Source organism: Octopus bimaculoides, chromosome 20 (assembly GCF_046866305.1).
Source record: "Octopus bimaculoides isolate indiv1 chromosome 20, ASM4686630v1, whole genome shotgun sequence".
Classification (NCBI taxonomy): Eukaryota; Metazoa; Mollusca; class Cephalopoda; order Octopoda; family Octopodidae; genus Octopus; species Octopus bimaculoides.
In genome coordinates, this window is record NC_142947.1 from 18,845,093 (window position 1) to 18,865,731 (window position 20,639).

At 35.4% G+C, this 20,639-nt stretch overlaps 1 long non-coding RNA gene across 1 annotated transcript in view; it reads left to right on the forward strand.

Moving 5' to 3' along the window:
- The first annotated feature begins 647 nt into the window (after positions 1-647).
- Positions 648-20,639, forward strand: part of LOC128250335 (uncharacterized) — a 32,172-nt gene continuing 12,180 nt past the window's right edge. Inside the window, exons 1-2 of the long non-coding RNA XR_016237525.1 lie at positions 648-1,705; positions 15,894-15,975. This is a non-coding gene — a long non-coding RNA (uncharacterized LOC128250335). The remainder of the gene's footprint in view (positions 1,706-15,893; positions 15,976-20,639) is intronic.

Here is a 20,639-nt window from a genome sequence, read left to right on the forward strand (position 1 = left end):
CATTGTTTAATGTCCGCCTTCCATGCTGGCATGGGTTGGATGGTTTGGCATGGAGCTGGCTAGCAGGGAGTTAGCCAGAGTCCAACTGTCTGTTGTGGCATGGTTTCTACAGCTGGATGCCCTTCCTAATACCAACCACTTAACAGAGTATGTTGGATGCTTTTTATATGCTACTTGCATGGGTATGTTAATGCAACACTGGCAACTGAAAGGATAAGCCTGTATGTGTTGAAAACAGTGATTTAACTTAGCTTGATACATCTTATCAAGTACAGCAAATCACCACATCTCCTGGTCCCTTATCATATCTTCAGTGAGACCCAATGTCCTGGATCTACCCCTTCCACAGGTACCACACACACAAACATGCATATAATATATATATATATATACCTTGTGGCTTCATCTGGGATTTCAGATAGAAATTTGTCCATATATATATATATATATATATATATTTATATATATATATATATATATATAAAAATGAGAATGTGTGTCTGTCTGTCTGTCTGTCTGTCTGTCTGTCTGTGTGAATCCTTAAAACTCGAGAACTACGCAACCAATTTCATTCAAATTTTACACATGCCTTACTTAGGGTTCCAGTTGTATTTTAGTCAAAAAAAATTATTAACTTCTTGCACAGTTCGAGTACACGGCAACATAATATCTCCTCCACTATTTAAGTATTACGTGTCAAAAGTGAAACAAAAACACTCATGTCAAATACTTTCACTTTAAAAATGAAACTATTCCACTAACTGAAACAATCACATTTCGATACTGTAGTGACAGATACTTTCACAGAGAGAAAGAGAGAAAGAGAGAGACAGAAAGAGAGAGAGAGAGAGATGTATATGTATACATATACATGTATATGTACACCATTTCGATACTGTAATGACAGATATTTTCAGAGAGAGAGAGAGAGAGAAAGAGAGAGAGAGAGAGAGAGAGAGAGAGAGAGAGAGAGATATGTATATGTATACATATAGATGTACACGTATATGTATATATATATAGATCTATACATACATGTATATGTATACATATGTGTAGATGTATATATATATATATATATAGATATACATGTAATATGTACACATATATACATATATACATGCATACAGATATCTATACATATATACACCCATCACACACACATACACATGCACACAAACACACACATTAGTCATTTGTTTTCTTATCCAAAACTACGTCAAAAGTACTGAATGGATCTTTATGAAATTTGGAAATTATATTCTTTGCATAACGGCCATAACTCCCATGAAAATTCATATATTTTTGATGTTGATGAAATTTTAACCCGAACATAACAGATGAGCATTATTTAGAAAATGATGTCACACGTTATCGAGGCTACCATTCTTTCTGGATGTGCAAAAGGGGATGACGTCTTTATTCCAAGAATTCCTCTTACTCCATCAGGAGCAGACATTCCTTTTACATTCAGAAGACTACAATTCCCCCTTCGTGTGACTTTTGCCATGTCCATAAACAAATATCAGGGTCAAACACTGTCTGTAGCTGGTCTTCTCTTGGAAGAGCCCTGCTTCTCACATGGACAACTGTATGTTGGCTGCTCAAGAGTGGGCAGCAACAAAAAACCTATTTGTATATGCTCCACAAGGGAAAACAAGGAACATAGTTTACAATGAGGTGTTATAATCACAACAGCAAGAAAGTATGTACATGATCACCTTCTTTTACGAAACTTCATTGACTTTCATATATTTATATTGATATACATATATATATATACGTGTGTTTGGGTGCGTGTGTGTATATACATCTCTATATATAAAGATGATGCGTAGTCTAGACGGCGTTTTTAGATTTCATTATTCTCTTTAACCCGGGCAACGCCGGGTATTTCTGCTAGTATATATATATATATATATATATATATTATTTAAAAGAGTTCCAACTCTGTCTGTTTTTTATGTTTTATTTATATTCTTATAAAATTAATGTGGGATATAGAATATAGAATATGGAACATCTATATTTTAAAGTCTGTGTGCGTCTTTGTGTGTGTCTGTGTTTATGCGCATGTGTGTGAGTGTACATATGTATGCATGTGCGTGTTTGTATATGTGTATTATATGTGCACATATGTAGACAGATATTTCTAATTCTGTGTGTGCGTGTCATTTGTGTGTGTGTGTGTGTGTGTGTGTGTGTGTATCCATGTTTATAAGTAAATGGGTGCATTTGTGAAGATGCATTATTCACTTGATGAATGCCATGAGGCAGGAAAGTATATTAGTCCTTATATATTTAATACTCTATATTTAATACTCAATATTTCATATATTCAATAAGACATTCAATACTTCATTTCATTTTACTATATATATTATATATTCCATATTCTATATCCCACATTAATTTTATAAAAATATAAATAAAACATAAAAAACAGACAGAGTTGGAACTCTTTTAAATAATATATTCCTCTATACACGATCATACAAAACCCTTTTTTTAATATTTTTTATTTTTATTCATATATATATATATATACACACACACATAAGTATCTCACAGAAGTATGTACTTTATCCACTTTTTTTTTACTAAATTCAGATATTGCTGATAATTTTAATTCTAATAAATTATTTCTCCTGGCATTTTTGCACAGGTCATTGTTATTGCATCTGTAAGAATTCTGATTCGTGTATCATGGTAGAAATCTTCTTTATTGTGATAAAAATGGCACCAGAAGGAAAAGAATTGTCTGAAGATTTGAAGAAAATTACTTTCAATTTGCACAAGAATGGTTTAGGATACAAGTTAATTCGCAAATAAATACATATTATCTTAAATGCAGTTGCCAAAGTAATTCAGAAGTACAAAGCTACTGGATGGCTAAGCAATAAACATGGTCCAGGTCATCCTTCTATTTTAACTGCACATGATATTCACTACATCCAACGTTGTGTATTGGATGTTAAGTGCATTCTGTTAGTGGAAAAGGTATATCTGCCTAAACAGCTCATGGAAGTTTGAACCAGTGTGGTCTTCATGGATACATTTCTCGTAGGAAGTCTCTCCTCACTACCAGACATAAATCAAGTCGTTTTTCTTTTGCTGAAACTAATGTATGTAAGGGGAAGGTCTTTGAGAATAAAATTCTTTTTTCTGATGAGACTAAAATCAACTTGTTTGGGTCAGATGGTATTAAATAGGTTTGCAAGGTACCAACAGGGCTCAAGAAAAACATTCGTGTCCATAGAACATGATTAACATTTTATTTTACTGAACCCTCATTTGTCATTCAGGACAAGAAAATCCATCATATATATATATATATATATATATATATATATATATATATATATATATATATATATATATATATATATATATATATATATATATACTCATAAGGTACAGTGTATATTTAAACACATAAGAGGAATCCACTCATGAGATTCCTTACGCTAGAAAGAACAGCTAGGTTCTAGAACCACAAAATTAGGGATAAAATCCCAAAAGGAACGAAATGAAAAATAAAAACTAGCCATGAGTGGATTCCTCTCAAGTGTTTAAATATACACTGTACCTTTCGAGTAATTCATAGTCTTTGGACCAAACTTTTATATGCTAGGCCACTTGGAGGTGAAAATTTTTATTAATTTCCATTTCCCTTTGATATGATTAAGTATATATATATATATATATATATATATATATATATATATATATATATATATATATATATATATATATATATATATATATATATAAATATATATATATATATATAAATATATATATATATGTATATATATATATATAAATATATGTATATATATATGTATATATATACATATATATGTATGCATTTATATACATACACAGTCAAACATATATATATATGCATATGTATACATACATATTTTTATACATACGTATATATATATATATATAATATATATGTATATACACATATACATCATATGTCTACTTATGCATATACACACATCTATAAATACACACATGTACACTAACAAAAATACACATACATACATATATATAAACATTTAGATATGCCAATAAACACTTACACACATAAAATATAATATAATTTACAGATAAAAAACCTGTAGATATATAAGCATGTACAATATACACCTCCCACATGCATATGTTTATATACATATATATATACATACATTCACACACATACATATATGTATACACACACACACACACACACACACACACACACACACACACACACACACACACACACACACACACACACACACACACACAAACCTAGCATAGTTAAAAATTCATGTACTCATCAGGATATAAAAACAAGGTAATTTGGAAAATATTCAAGGAATGAAAAATAGCCCATAAAATGTAAACAACAAAATACAAAAATATGAGAATTTAAAAATATAGAAGAATATAAAAGTATAGAGGTATAAAACAGTAAAAATAAAATAAATAAAAAATATATTAACATAATGGATGAAATAAGAAATAATATATGAGGGTGAGTCAAAAAGTAATGCCATTTTGTTTAGGACAGGTATAATTACCAACACAGGAACATGTATCATACATCAAAATGAAGCTGGTCCTCTGTGGATCACATCCCTACTTCCCAACATAGTCACCGTTTCTCTCAATAGCAATGTTCCACCTTTGAATGAGAGCATGTATCCCTGCCCCTTAAAATTCTGTTGACTGTTCTTTGAGCCACTTCTTTACTTACAGTTTTCACTTCATCACTGGAGTAATGTTTGCTTCTCAAACCCTCTTTTATGGGGCTGAAGCGATGATAGTCTGAAGGCGCTAAATTATTCCAATGACGAGGAAGTGAAAACTGTAGAAAGAACAAAAGGTGAAATTAAACAGGAGAAGTCAGTGTAAATTTAGAAAGGAGTGCTCAAAAATATATTTTAAATGGCCCGCTACTCTTGCACGTCTGATGTTGATGGTGCCACCTTGTTTGTATGTAGGCATGTATGCATGTATGTATGTACGTACGTACACACAGGTATGGCTATCTGCTTAAAAAATTCACTTCACAACCATATAGTTATGAATTCTGTCCTACTGCTTGACATCTTCGGTAGGTGTCTCTTCTACTTATAGACCCAAGTGAACCAACATCTCATGAGTGAATTTGGCAGAGAGAAACTTTGCAGAAGCCTGTTGTCTATGAGTGTGAGCATATGTGTGCATGTGTGTGTGTGTGTATGTGCTTGTGTGTGTGCACATGTGTATCCATGTGTGTTATTTCTTTATTTCTTTACTACCCACAAGGGGCTACACACAGAGGGGACAAACAAGGACAGACAAACGGATTAAGTCGATTATACCGACCCCAGTGTGTAACTGGTACTTATTTGATCGACCCCGAAAGGATGAAAGGCAAAGTCGACCTCGGCGGAATTTGAACTCAGAACGTAGCGGCAGACGAAATACCGCTAAGCATTTAGCCCGGCGTGCTAACGTTTCTGCCAGTTCACCGCCTTGAGTATCCATGTGTGTGTGTGTGTATGTACAGGGGTTGGACAAAATAATGGAAACACCTAGCATCATAGAATCATAATTTTGAAATATCTATAAAACTGTCAAAGCTTGCTTATTTTTATGTTTTTTGATTTATTATTAGTGTTACTTAATATGTTTTGCTAAAATTACTGTTTCTTTTCAAATATTATCAGAATTAAAATTCATTAAAATGACAGATCTACCGAACTTTCAAAGAGGTCAAATTGTTGGTGCTTGTATGGCAGGCGCTAGTGTAACGAAAACAGCCGAAATGTTTGGTGTATCGGGAAGTACTGTCTCGAAAGTAATGACAGCCTTTGAGAAAGAGGGAAAAACCTCCTCATTGAAACAAAACTCTGGAAGAAAACCAAAACTTTCAGATAGGGACCGTCGGATTCTTACGCAAATTGTTAGAAAGGATCACAAAAGTACAGCTCCCAAAATTACTGCAGAGCTTAGTGACTACTTCGAGAACCCAGTTTCCACAAAAACTGTTCACAGGGAGCTGCACAAAGCTGGATTTCACAGGAGGACTGCAATCAGAAAACCACTACTTTCAAAAACAAACTTTGCAAAGCGTTTAGAGTGGAGTAAAAACCTACAGATTTGGTCTCTAGAGTAGTGGAAGAATGTTACTTTCTCGGATGCGTCATCCTTTACCTTATTTCTGATCACTGGCCAAGTATATGTGTAGAGACAGCCAAAAGAAGCATTTGACCCAGACTGCTTTCTTCCAACTGTTAAACATGGAGGAGGATCTGTGATGATCTGGGAGGCTATATCTTGTAAATCTGCTGGCCCAATGGTTTTCCTTCATGGCAGAATTAATAGTCAAAACTATTTAAGCATTTTATCTGATCAAATTCATCCTATGGTTGTGGAACTGTTCCCAGAGAGAAATGCAGTCTTTCAGGATGATAATGCACCAATTCACACAGCTAAAGTTGTTACTGAATGGCATGAGGAACATTCAAGTGAAGTTGAACATCTTATCTGGCCACCACAGTCCCCAGATCTCAATATTATTGAACATTTATGGTGCATTTTAGAAAAACAAGTAAGGAGTTGATGTCCTCCACCATCATCACTACAAGAACTGGAGACTGTTTTAGCTGAAGAATGGACAAAATTTCTTTGGAAACAATTCAAACTTTGTACGAGTCCATACCTCATAGAATTTAAGTTGTAATTACTGCCAAAGGCAGTCCTACCCTATATTAAAATAAATTTGTTTGAAATTTTAAGGTGTTTCCATTATTTTGTCCAACCCCTGTATGTGTGTTTGTGTATGTATGTGTCTGTGTCTGTGTGTGCATGTGTGTGTTTGTGTGTGTATTTGTGTGTGTGTGTGCATATGTTTGTGTGCATGTGTGCACATGAGTGTGTGTGCATGCATGCATGTGTATGTGTTTGTGGTATGTGCTATGTTTGTCTCTCACCACATAATAATTAGTGTAGGTTTGTTTATTTCCCCTTAACTTAATGGTTCAGCAGAAAATTGACTGACAGAATAAGTACTGCTGTCAATTTGATCAACTAGAAATTCCCTTCAAGGTGGTGCCCCAGCAAGGCCACAATCTAATGACAGAAACAGGTAAAAGAATAGCAGGTGCTTGTACTGGTAAAACTTACTTATTCTTTTTATGGTTTCAGCCATAGGAATGTGACTATGCTGGTGTACTACTTTAAAAATAATGGTAATGCCATCAATTTTAGTGGAGATGGAGGGTTAGTCAATTACATCAACTCCAATACTCAATTGGTACTTATTTTATCAACCATGAAAGGATGAAAAGTAAAGTCGACCTTGGTGGAATTTGAACTCAAAATGTAAAGATGGACAAAATGCCACGAAGCATTTTGTCTCGCATGTAAATGATTCCATCAGACAGATACAACAGATATATATATACACATGCACACAAGCACACACACGCACGCACACACACACGCACACACACATGCACACACACACACACGCACACACACACACACACGCGCACACACACACACATACACATACACATACACATGCACACACACACATCACTACCATCCTACCCCCAACCTTGTCTGTCAGGGTGAGTGATGTTGAGGTGGGGGAGTGGCCACAATAAGGACCTTATTTGTAACATTTGCAATACAATTACAGCAGTGTTGTTTATTTTTAGTAATTCTTCCTAAATAACCATTTATGATTCACCAAACAGCCTGACCCTCATCTCACACGCAAACTTTCTTACTTTACAGAATCAACTAAAAATAAACTAATAGACATCTAAATATGTGTAGAGCCAATAGCACATGGTCAGGCATGGTCTTACACTGGATCTGTGGGTAATCTGCTGCTGCTTCACAGCTCTAAAGAACTGCCAATGCTAAAAGGAATTACAATTTATTAATCATCAATACCTCCCCTCCCTACCCCTTTTAACCTAATTTTCTACAATTACTTTTGGGGTGGGTATATTAATTGAAGTACATGTATGTGTTTGTGTGATTGTGAATATACAAGGGGAAGTCAAAAATTATTCGCACTTTCGCCATAACATATCTTTATTATTGTCACTCTGCCTTCTGCGTATGTGTGCTTATAGTTGGTACTGTTGTGGTCACATGATCTAAGTTTACAATATATTGTTGGCTGAAACAGACTCTGGCGGACAGGTGCTCATGACTGAGGATGAGCCAAATAGCTTGAAACTGAGTCAGTCTCGCAATCCTGTTACCTGCCAGAGGGTGGAAAGTGTTTGCTTCCCCTGCTAACAATATATATTGTACCAGGTAGAGTATAAAGTAAGCAATGTTTTGAACCAAGAAGAATTTGTACCGGATTTTTGCAGAGTTTTGAACTTTTTAAACATTTTCTTGCAATGGTCTGATAATACAGACACAGACTTGCCCAAATGCATCAATAAATTAACATGATATTTGGCCAATTTTGCTATTCAACTTCAAAAAAGGATGTAAAGCAGCTGAAACTGCTTGCAACATCAATAAAACATTTGGTGAGGAAATGACCAGTGACTGGTCAGCTTGAAAATGGTTTGACCAATTTCACAGTGGAGTCCTGAGCCTTGAAGATCATGAGCATAGTGGATGCCTATCTGTCGTCGATGATGATCAATTAGAGATCATCATTGAGAAACATCCATGTAAATCCACTTGAGAACTGGCAAAAGAACTTCAAGTTAGCCAGAAAACTGCCTGCTGCCATTTGCATGTGATCAAAAAATCAAAAAATGCTCAATAAATGGGTACCACACGATTTGAAAGAAATTCGGAAAATGAACATATATGAAATTTAGTCATCGCTTCTTCTGTGTAACCAGACTGATCCATTTCTTGACTGTATTGTAACTTACGATGAAAAGTGGATTCTGTACAATAAAAAAAAAAAAATTCTTCACTGTGGTTGGACCAAAATGCAGCACCAAATACCTTCTTTAAACCTGAGCTCTTCAAAAAGAAGGCCATGGTGACTGTTTGGTGGTGTACTGCTGGACACATCCACTATAACTTCTTCAAGCCTGGAAAAACCATTACTGCAGAAACATATTGTCATGAAATTGCCAAAATGAATGAAAAACTGCTACTCCTCCGTCCCAGACTGGTCAACAGAAAAGAGCCAATCATTCTTCCTGACAATGCTTGACCATACGTTTCACTAATGAGGGAGTTGAGGGAGTTGAGGGAGTTGAGGGAGTTGAGGGAGTTGAGGGAGCTTGACTGTGAAGTTCTTCCCTACCCAGCTTATTCTCCAGACCTTTCTCCTACCGACTACCACTTTTTCAAGCATCTTGATGGTCTCCTGCGAGAGAAGGAGTTCAAAAATCAAACTGATGCTGAAAGTGTGTTCAAAGAGTTCATCAGCTCCAGAACTCCAGATTTTTATGTCACCAGAATAAACAGACTTGTAGCTCGTTGGCAAAAATGTGTTGATTGTAATGGTACTTACTTTGATGAATGAAATTTCCGCTTTGTTGAAACATATTGTGACGAATTTCACGTTTCAAAATGTTGCTTACTTTTTACTCAGAGTCACACTGATAATCAGCTGGTGGAGTATCTGGTTGGGGTTAGATTAATAGTAACATGGAACTGCCAGTTTGATGTGGAGACTGACTTTACTTTTAGAATAGTCACTACTTTGATCTCTTCTTGAGATTTTACAGCTAGCTATATATATATATATATATATATATATATATATATATATAAAGCAGAGTTATTAGTGAGAGATTATCAGTCCGGGCAAAATACTTTATAAGCTCTCTGTTAGTACACCAGGCTAACAATATTGTTTAGACTAGTAAAGAACTCCACATATTTTTGTAGCAGGGTTTGAGATTCATCACCATTCTATATTGTAAATCTATTGTTGTGTTCTAGTTGTACTGGTTTTTACACTTTTGTTATAAGCAGAAATGACTGACGAAAGTTGCATTAATTTTTTAAGTCATTCAATTTTTCTAAACTCATCAATAAACTGAGTAGAGCTATCAATAACGAACTTATAATGACTACTGGAAACTGCTGTAAATCAAAAAAAATATGTAATGACCATTATTTATACCTTCTCTTATACATATATATATTCTTTTATTCTTTTATTTATTTCAGTCATTTGACTGTGGCTATGCTGGAGCACCACCTTTAGTCAAACAAATCGACCCCAGGACTTATTCTTTGTAAGCTTGGTACTTATTCTATCAGTCTCTTTTGCCAAACTGCTAAGTTACAGGGACGAAAACACACCAGCATTGGTTGTTAAGCGATGTTGGGGGGACAAATACAGACACACAAACATACACACACACACACACACACACAAACACACACACACACATGATGGGCCTCTTTCAGTTTCCATCAACCAAATCCACTCACAGGGCTTTGGTCGACCCGAGGCTATAGTAGAAGACACTTGCCCAAGTTGCTATGCAGTGGGACTGAACCCAGAACCATGTGGTTGGTAAGCAAGCTACTTATCACACAGCCAATCCTGTGCCTATATATATATATATATATATATATATATATATATATATATACATGTATGTGTGTGTGTGTGTGTTACAGTTGATATTCATTGTTGGTTGCCATTTTTTAAGATGTGCAAGATGAAAGAAGAACACTGATCAATGTTGATGTTGACTCCAATTTTTTATTTATCGTTGCATAATATAATGCCGTACCACAATGGATAGGCTAGTGTAATAATATAACACAGTTCTTAAAGCATGCAAGGTAAAGAAAGTTAATTTCACCCTGTATGTGTGTGTACATGATCTCAAAGTAGCATATAGAGAGAGATATGGTAATATTACAGAGAAAAGAAAGTGAGTTAGTGAAAGTAAGAGTGGTGGGACGAAACAACTGCTTCATTGGTGAGTTACCATAGTTGTCCCTTTGTGCCTTTTCCTTTAGAGACGGCGTTTTGTTCAGCTGGTCAGCCAGACTCGGTTCTCACTAACTGACTTTGGCTTACAGAGTTCTTGTTTTTATAACTATCCAAAATCAGCTAGAAGAATAGACATATTGTTGGGAACAATAAATTTTGTTGGCGGTCTGTTGTCTCTATTCTAGCTTTTGGTGGCCTAGAAGAGGTTAGAAGGCTCAAGTGGCAAAAATATTATTCTGCTTAGCGAAGGTATCTGGGAAATGTAACTGTTGTCACTCACAGAAAAACTATTGTTTTACCCTGAGAAAAGTGTTGTTGAACTGCTAAGTGAAATTTGGCAATCGAGGATTGAATCCACGCCATGCCTACATGAAGCCACTACACACACATACACACACACACATACACACACACACACATATATATATATCTTTGTACCTGTATGTGTGTGTGTCTTCACACGTGGGCGTATATAAGGTCACACAAGCGTATATTCATGTATACATATATGTGTCTGCTTTTATTCTGGTTTAAAAATGAAAATATATGCATTTATATATGTATTATTCTCTGGGTGGAGTTTCCACCTTCTACAATAAATAGTTTCTGTCTGTAGCCAACTCTATGTATTAAATACAACAAACACACTTCATTTAAATGACTCTGAATAAGCTATGAGGAGTCTCACAATCACTCAAAGGTGAATGCAATGGTTTTTATAGCAGGGAGTACTGTAAGCTAATGCAATAGATTACATAACTCCTGTTCTTTTGCCATTCTTTAATTTATATTATGTTCTGTAATCACCTGACATTTTACTTAAAAGTCTTAGTATATTGAGTTCTTATGACTGGATATCAGTCATAAGGCTTGAAGGCAGTGAGCTGGCAGAATCATTAGCATGCTGGTCAAAATGCTTAGTGTCATTTCGTCCATCTTTACATTTTATAGGCACAGGTATGGCTGTGTAATAAGAAGCTTGCTTCACAACCACATAGTTCTGGGTTCATTCCCACTGCATAGCATCTTGGGCAAGTGTCTTCTATATAACCTTGGGCCAACCAAAGCTTTGTGAGTGGATTTGGTAGACGAATGTATGTATATGTGTGTATATGTGAGCGTATCTGTGTGTGTGTATACAGGCATATATACATAGATTTGTTTGTGTGGGAGGGTATGTGTGAGTCTCTGTGTATGTATGAACTGCTAAGTTATGGAGACATAAACACACCAGTTGTCATGCAGTGGTGGGGGACAAACACAAATACAGTGACACACACACACACACACACACATATTTTCAAGGTGGTGCTCCAGCATGGCTGCAGTCAAATATGACTGAAACGAGTAAGGAATATATATATATATACAATGGGCTTCTTTCAGTTTCTGTCTACCAAATCCACTCACAAGACTTATTCTTTGGAAGCCTAGTACTTATTCTATCGGTCTCTTTTTGCCGAATCGCTAAGTTATGGGGACGTAAACACACCAGCATCGGTTGTCAAGCAATGGTGGGGGGACAAACACAGACACACAACACACACACACACACACACACACACACACACACACACACACACACACACACACACACACACACACACACACACATATATACATACATATATATATATATATATATATATATATATATATATACTATAAATTGCAGTGCTCTTGATTGCTTGATTGATTGATTGATTGATTGAGTGTCGGCAGATTCACTCGAGAACGGTGCAGTGGAATCACGTGAAATTCAGCACAGAGTGGCAGCATGGTCTGCTCATGTTCAGGAGATTTTTATTGCCCTCCAACTCCCATGGTTACCGAGATAATCGATTATTACTTTTTAAGATAGGAATATCCCATTCAACGTGGGGAGGGGCGATTTAGTTGCCTTTCCCATGCGTGAAATTTTACGAAAAACCAGCACAATAGAGATTATTTATTTCCAAGTAATGTGGCTGGGTTTGTTTTTCGAAAATTTTCATCAGCGGCACAGAAAAAAAATAATTTCAATTTTTTGTGCATTAAAAAAAAAAAAGCCATAGCTTATGCTCTTTCTAATTACTATGTTTTTTTTTAACTTCAGTTACAAACGTTTTCAAACGTCGACATTCAAACAGCTTTTCCATATTGAGACAAACGGACTCTGCATAATTGTATCCATCCGGGAACGCGTTTTCAATAATTGAAATTCACAATTCTAATCAGTGTACATGAACGTCCAACCTATGATTGATCTTGAACAGTTTCGATTAACATTCTTGTGTCGTCAATACAACAACCGCACTACCATATATTTTTCTTTTAAGGCGAGGTTATACCACAAATAAAGTTCCGTGACTACATGGGGCTATGGGTACACACGTGAAGTTAGTTTTACAATATCGACCCTCAAAATCCTTAGCATCGTATTGTTTTGGGGTTGTTCTTACTTTTTTTGTTTTTTTTATTTTTAGTTCTTTTTATTATTCAAAATATACATAGGAAATAGCCTTTAACCAAATCCACCACACTGCCTGAGTGAAACCGGGAAAAACAGCTAGTACACATATATGACGGGCTTCTTTCTGTTTCCGTCTACCAAATCCACTCACAAGGCTTTGGTCGGCCCGAGGCTATAGTAGAAGACACTTGCCCAAGGTGCCATGCAGTGGGATTGAACCCGGAACCATGTGGTTCCGGGTTAGGGTTACTTACCACACAGCCACTCACATTTTTTAAAAATTAATCATCCATTATCTCATAGTTTTGAGATTTTGATGATGTGATTGTTTATTATTAGAATGACGTTGTAGTGTGTGATGCCAGATCTGGCTGGCTTGAGCATAAAACGAGAAAATTTGGGCTGGATATGGCTAGTTTAAATACTAAAGGGTTAAAATGATTTGAATTAAAACTTTCTGTCAAAATTTCTTGTTAATCTATGTTCCAAATAGCAGCTTAAAAATAACAATGTTATTTTACTAAATACTTCATTACTTTAAAAATTAATTGAAACAGTTTAGAGCATTTCAACAGAAATATCCTTTCTACTATAGACACAAGGCCTGGAATTTGGGGGAGGGTACGAGTCAATTACATCAACCCCAGTGCTTGACTGGTACTTATTTTATTGACCCTTAAAGACTGAAAGGTCAAATCAACCAGGGGCGGAATTGCATTTCAACAGAAATATGGTAACAAAAGGGTTAATAAGGTCTAAACCAGTTACAGCAGCAGCAGTAGCAGCAGCAGTAGCAGCAGCAGTAGCAGCAGCAGCGGTAGTAGCAGCAGCAGTAGCAGTAGTGGCAGTAAGTAGTAGTAGTAGTAGTAGTAGTAAAAGGGATCAGTTCACCCTGTCATTTGATAATTAAACAACATGTTATTAGTTGACAGACTAAATTGGGTAACAAAAAAGAAGCATTCAGATCTCTCTCTTGATAATTTCGTTACTTTGTCTGGTTTTGATTACTTCCTCTCCCTCCCCTCCCTTCTCTCTCTCCTTCCCTCTCTCACCCACATGCATATTCTCTCTGTCTGCTGTTACTCTCTTCCACCCTTGTCAATCATCATCCAAGTCCTGTTAACTATATTGGAGTGGCACATCCCCATCATCATCATCATCATCATCATCATCATCATCATCATCATCATTTTCACCACCACTGACATTATTACATGTACAACAGCTACAATCATTTCCAAATAGCTAATTAACTCATTGTGAGGTGGCAGTAATTAATTTACTTCCTTTTAGAGCAGTGGAATGGTATAATAGTTAGAAATGGTTGATTGCTTGTTATCCCACTATCATCACCACATCATTACCACCACCACTACCATCCTTAAGAACAGCACCACTACTACCACCACAATAAACACTATCACTGATGTCATCAACACCACCACAGTGAGGGAACATCTATGTGACCTGCTAGAAATAGTAACCCTATATCACTGAAGCCACATCTTCTATGGGAAAGGAAAGGACACTCTGGATAATGTAGTGGTTCATATCCTGTAAAAGATGGAATGGGCATGGTTGGCTGGGATGCTTTTGATCATAGATCAATCAATGCTGACCTGAGGTGAAGCAACAACAACAAAAACAACTTCTCCACCATCGCTGCCAACAACAGCAGCAGCAACAACAACAAGAAGACTATCATTACAACTACCATTATCATCACCCCACCACCATCCGAAACCAATAAGGGAGGGGGCTGTACATGATCACAGGATACAAAAGAAATAGCAGCCCAATCTCACTCAAATCACATCCAACCATCTTAATGCAGTTCTTCCCTGATTTCCTATCATGCTATTTGTTATGACTTATAAATACTGTAAATATACTTGCACAGCTTATATACAATAATATCACGACTTTTTCAACAATTTCTAATAAATAAGCCAGTACTGTATTGTAATTTTTGTTACATAGATCATTTGATGTCCATCAATGTTCAAGTGACTAAATTGTATTTAGAGGGCTGCAGGTCAATGCTGCTAAATTCAGCCTGCATGCAAGTTAGTTGACCGTGGTGATGTTTTCATTGTAGTTGTTGTGTGTACATTGTGCATATAGAGTACATGCATTGCATACAGATGAGATTATGCATGCACTGGATTGTTATCTCGAGCTTCAACTGTTACAAATGTCATGGCTTCTTAAAATGATTTACTGTAAGCGTCAAATTATTCAGGGCCATAAAATTTCGCAATTTGTGCATGCTTTGTCTTTCTTTTTTACTGATCTTTGCACCACACCCATCCTACCATTTTGTGGGGATAACAAACTATTTTTTTTTATTTGCTTTAATTAAAAAAACTAATAAAAAGTAAAGTGGTTTGATCAATCTTATTAATCACTTAATGATATTTTACTTTTCTTCTTCCTCCTTTTTCACGTATATCATTATCTCATGTAATATTTTTCTGCTCTTTATACATTGTACAGAATGTCAGGACCACCAGCTAAGAAATGATGTTGTTCAACTGAAGAGGTTATTAGAGAATTTCAAAAGTACTGGACTGAAGAGGTTGGTATGATTAAGAAAGACAATAAAGCATTATGTATTTTCTGTTCCGAAACTGTTCCGTTTGTAGAACTTCTTCTGTAAATAGGCATTCTGAAAGTGTTCATAAGAACTTAAGCAATAAAACTGAAGGGGAACAAAAAAAAACAAAAAAACTGATACTTTTATAAGCTTTATTTCAGGCAAGCCCAGTTCCAGCTTAGTTGCTGCTAGTTTTGAGGTTTCAAAAGTTATTGCCCAACATGGAAAGCCACTCAGTGATGGGGAGTATATTAAAGAAGCTTGGCTAAAGTGAGCACCTTTCCTTTTTGTTGATTTTTCAGAAAAGGAAAAGAGTATTCAGCGCATTAAAGATTTTTCTGTGAGTAGGAAAACAGTTAAGGATAGAATACTTAAATTGGAGCAGGATACTTCTGAACAATTGATAGTGGATTCTTTGCTACTTAAGAGTTTTGACCTGTCATTAGAAAGAATAAGTTTGTACCACCCTCTTTTGGACCAAATAAACCTTTTGGAATGGCATACAGTGCTCTCAAGTTGTGAGAGTTAGCAACCTGTTCCAATTCTTGGGCTTTTTTTGTCCACCAAGAATTTTTATACAGTTTTTCTGAGTAGTTTTGTTAGAGAAGATATATAGAGATCTGAGTGATGGCGAGTTCTTATTTGAGATCATGCCTTGTGTCTTTTGTGCACAGTTTCTCAGAGAGATGATTGTAACAACGGTGAAAAAAAATCAATGTTAATTTATTGATGCATTTGGGCAAGTCTATGTCTGTATTATCAGACAATTGCAAAAAAAAGTTTTTTAAAAATTCAAACTCTGCAAAAATCCAGCTTTGAGTTCTGAGATTCTTAACCACTGTTGGGATTTTACTTTGTCTATTTTTTTCTGTTTAGTTTAACACAATATTTGTGATGAAGGGGCTTTTCTTGCCATTGTTTTATCATGATACGTTGTTGTTCCAGTTTTAGTTTGGATTTCAGTTGCTTTACAGCTTTTGTTGTTTCTTCTTTTTCTTCATAGTTGTCAGGTGCTATGATTTCTTACTTGTATTTTTCAGCTTCCTTATAAGACAGAAAACAGTTTTTTTTTTTTATTTTGGTCATGTTTTGTGGCTATTTGTACCAGTTTTCCCTGCTTCTTTATTATTACTTTATTATTGTTGTTATTATTATTATTATTATTATTATTATTATTATTATTATTATTATTATTATTATTATTATTATTATTATCATTATTATTATTATTGAGTGAGAGGGCAGTACATGCCATCAAAGTGACACTGGGGTACAAATATATGAAGCCCAATATACCCATCATGACTACCTGTCTGATAAATGTACACCAGACACATGCATCGCAACCATATGTGTGTGACATGGTGATCTCATATCAAGATAAACAGCATATGACCTTGCAGTGTAGGTAAAAATGCACCGGAGTCTTTAGTCATCTGTCAAGTCACAACAAGGACCTCAGACAGATAATACTTTCCTTAAGATGTCTGCTGTATCCAATAAGGCTGCTTTTTGCAAGACGCCAATTTTGCATGGGATTTCAAGTTGCCTTAAGAAGTCTTGAAGTTTCAGTGGGATTGAGCCCAATGCTCCGATAACCACTGGTATCACTTTCACATTACCCTCTCACATTTCATACAGTCTTGCCACTTCCACTTTCAATTCAGAATACTTGGTGATTTTTTCCAACCTCTTTACTTACAACATTCATATCATTTGGTATGGCTACATCAATGATCTGACAGTATTTGTCTCTCTTATTCAATATGACAATATCCAACCGACGGTGTTCAATTACACGATCTGTCTGAAAATCACAGTCCCAGAGTATTGTTATTTTTCCATCCTCCCACATAACTTTACTTGGTACATGCTCATACCAGTTCTCTGTTAGTTCATATTGGTATTTACAGCATAAGAGCCAATGAAGATACACACAATTTATCATGGTGGCACTTGTATTCTTCTTGTGCAAGGCTCTCACATCCACTTACAAAATGTGGGTCACATTTTCCACACTCTTTCCACAGAGTCTGTATTTCTGGGTGTCAGATGTTCTATAGATGTTATACTTGAATGACTTGGTAGTGAGAGCCTGGTCTTGTGCAGAAATGATCAGGTTTTCAGTGGTATGCTTTAAATCACCTTGCTCAGGCTATGCCCACAAAGCTGTATTATCCTTAATGTCCTGTGTATTCCTTTCAAGCTGTCCATGCATTCTCATTTCAAGAAGGACTTCTTTTCTCTTCTCCTCAGCTCTTTGGTAAAACTCTTCCTTGCCCATCATTTCATCTGCATTTACACCCATATCTTTCGTGGTATATTGCACCAGGTCTTCATCACCATTTATCAAATACTCAGCAAGCATTCTTCTTTCACTCCTTGTACAATGGTCAATACTAATTAGTCCTTTTCTTTTCATATACAGTCTGTTCACATTTTGTTAGGAAATTATAAATTATAATGTTAAGTTAAACAGGTAAACAGTTTTTCATGCTGCACTGTAAGGTAAGGTTGAAATCCATTGTCAAAATGGGGGAAGCTAGATGTTATTAACCAAAACTGTGAAACTATAACAAATTGGCTAGACCTTGGCAAACCTTTATAAGCAGAGATAATTGTACCCCCAGTTTTTTGTGACAGTTTTTTCTGTGAGACAAAATTGTTTAATTGGATTCTGGAAGCTATGATTGTCTGTTTAGTTTATGCACATTGTACTTGGTGTTAGGCATTAATGGATTTATTTTATGCTCCAGGAATTCGCCAGAACTTTTGTCAGATTTTAAATAATTTCTGTGTCACATCTGGTTGAGTACAAAAAAAATCTCTTAAGTTATGTTATGTTATGATATTTATGTGAATTTTAAACCTTGTATTTGTGGCAGGTGTGTGGTAATTTTGCTAGCTATTTTCTGTTAAGATAAATGTTAAAATTTATATAAATAAGCTAAAGAGTGTATGAATTAATTTTTCATGTAGCCAAAGTTTTGTATTAGACAACTCTCTGTAAATTTTGTCTAATGATTAATCAGCATGCTTCTATGAAGCAGTTTTGTGTGAAAAGCAACCTAGATTTTTTGTTTAATTATTTAATTTTTTAATTATAATTATTGATGTAGTCTGGCAGCCGTTTTGTGTCATAAACTTTTAGTTTAAATGATTGCTTTGACAGATTTATTTATGATTAGATCCAAGGTTTGACAGCCAAGGTTCAAAATCCACTGTGAGGCCAGGTTTTGTGTGAGGCCAATTTTGGTGAAACCAAAAACCGGGATTCAGAGTCCGAATTTCTGAACAGTGTATATGTGTTACCTTTGTAAATATTTTGACTGCATGTCTGATATAGCATTTGCTTTTTGTTCGTGTATATATTTGTTTTTGTATGTAGGCTGTTTTTTTCATGCTGACGATTGTTAATAATATTTTACAAAAATTTCATGGTGTGTTGTTGTTTTGGGTTCACCCTATCCTTGTTGATTCTGTAAATTCAAGTTATGGCCACCAAGTTGTAACAATTTGCTTTAAGGTGTAGCATCCCATGCAGCGTCATCAACTTTCTTGTCCTTCTATCCAGTGTTGATATTTACTATTATTATCATCATCATCATCATCATCATCATCATCATCATCATCATCATTATTATTATTATTATTATTATTATTATTATATGTTTGACTTTTGTTTTGTATTTGTACAAGTTGACTCCAAGCCTCACTCAAAGACCTGAAAAGACAAGTTAGAACCTCATGTTGGTGTCATGCCTAGGGTGTCATATATTTGATTTTGCACATAGTATTGTTCTAGAGAATGTTTAAGAAACCATAAGAAAATTATGAGTTTGTTTTAAAATTTGAGATTATATAAACAGTATTTTATGTAGGATATGGGCAGTTCCCATGAGCGCTATCTTTCTGACATTTTGAGTTTACCTGGTATCTGAGCTAGGTAGGAATCAGCTCCTTTTGCTATCATTTCTAGGGCACCTATGACAATAGGTATTGTTTTAGTCTTCAGATTCCACATTTTGCTAATTTCTATTTCAAGATCTTTATATTTGCTCAGTTTTTGGTAGGTCTTGACAGATACATTTATATCGATTGGGACAGTCATATCAATGAGGAGGCATGATTTTTGTCTGAAGTCTTTCAATATAATGTCTGGCCTATTCACATCTATCCTTCTGTCAGTTTGAATGGTGAAGTTCCAGAGGAGTGAGGTGTGATAATTTTCAAGTATTATTATTATTATTATTTTATGTTTGACTTTTGTTTTGCATTTGTACAAATTGGATCCAAGTCTCACCCAGAGACCTCAAGAGACAACAAGTTAGAATATTATTATTATTATTTTTATTATTATTATTATTATTATTATTAGTAGTAGTAGTAGTAGTAGTAGTGCTGAGACCCCCTTCGGTCATGACTGACCATGGGATTGCACCTAGAAAGTTACCCTCCGAGGCACAAGTCTGGGCAAAGTTGTTTATGGAAGACCAGCAGTCGCCCATGCATACCAGCCTCCTCTCTCCACGCTACCAATGTTATCCAAGGCAAAAGCGAAGGCTGATACAGCTTGGTATCTGTGACGTTACAACTCATTTCTGCAGCTGAGTGAACCGGAGCAACGTGAAATAAAGTCTCTTGCT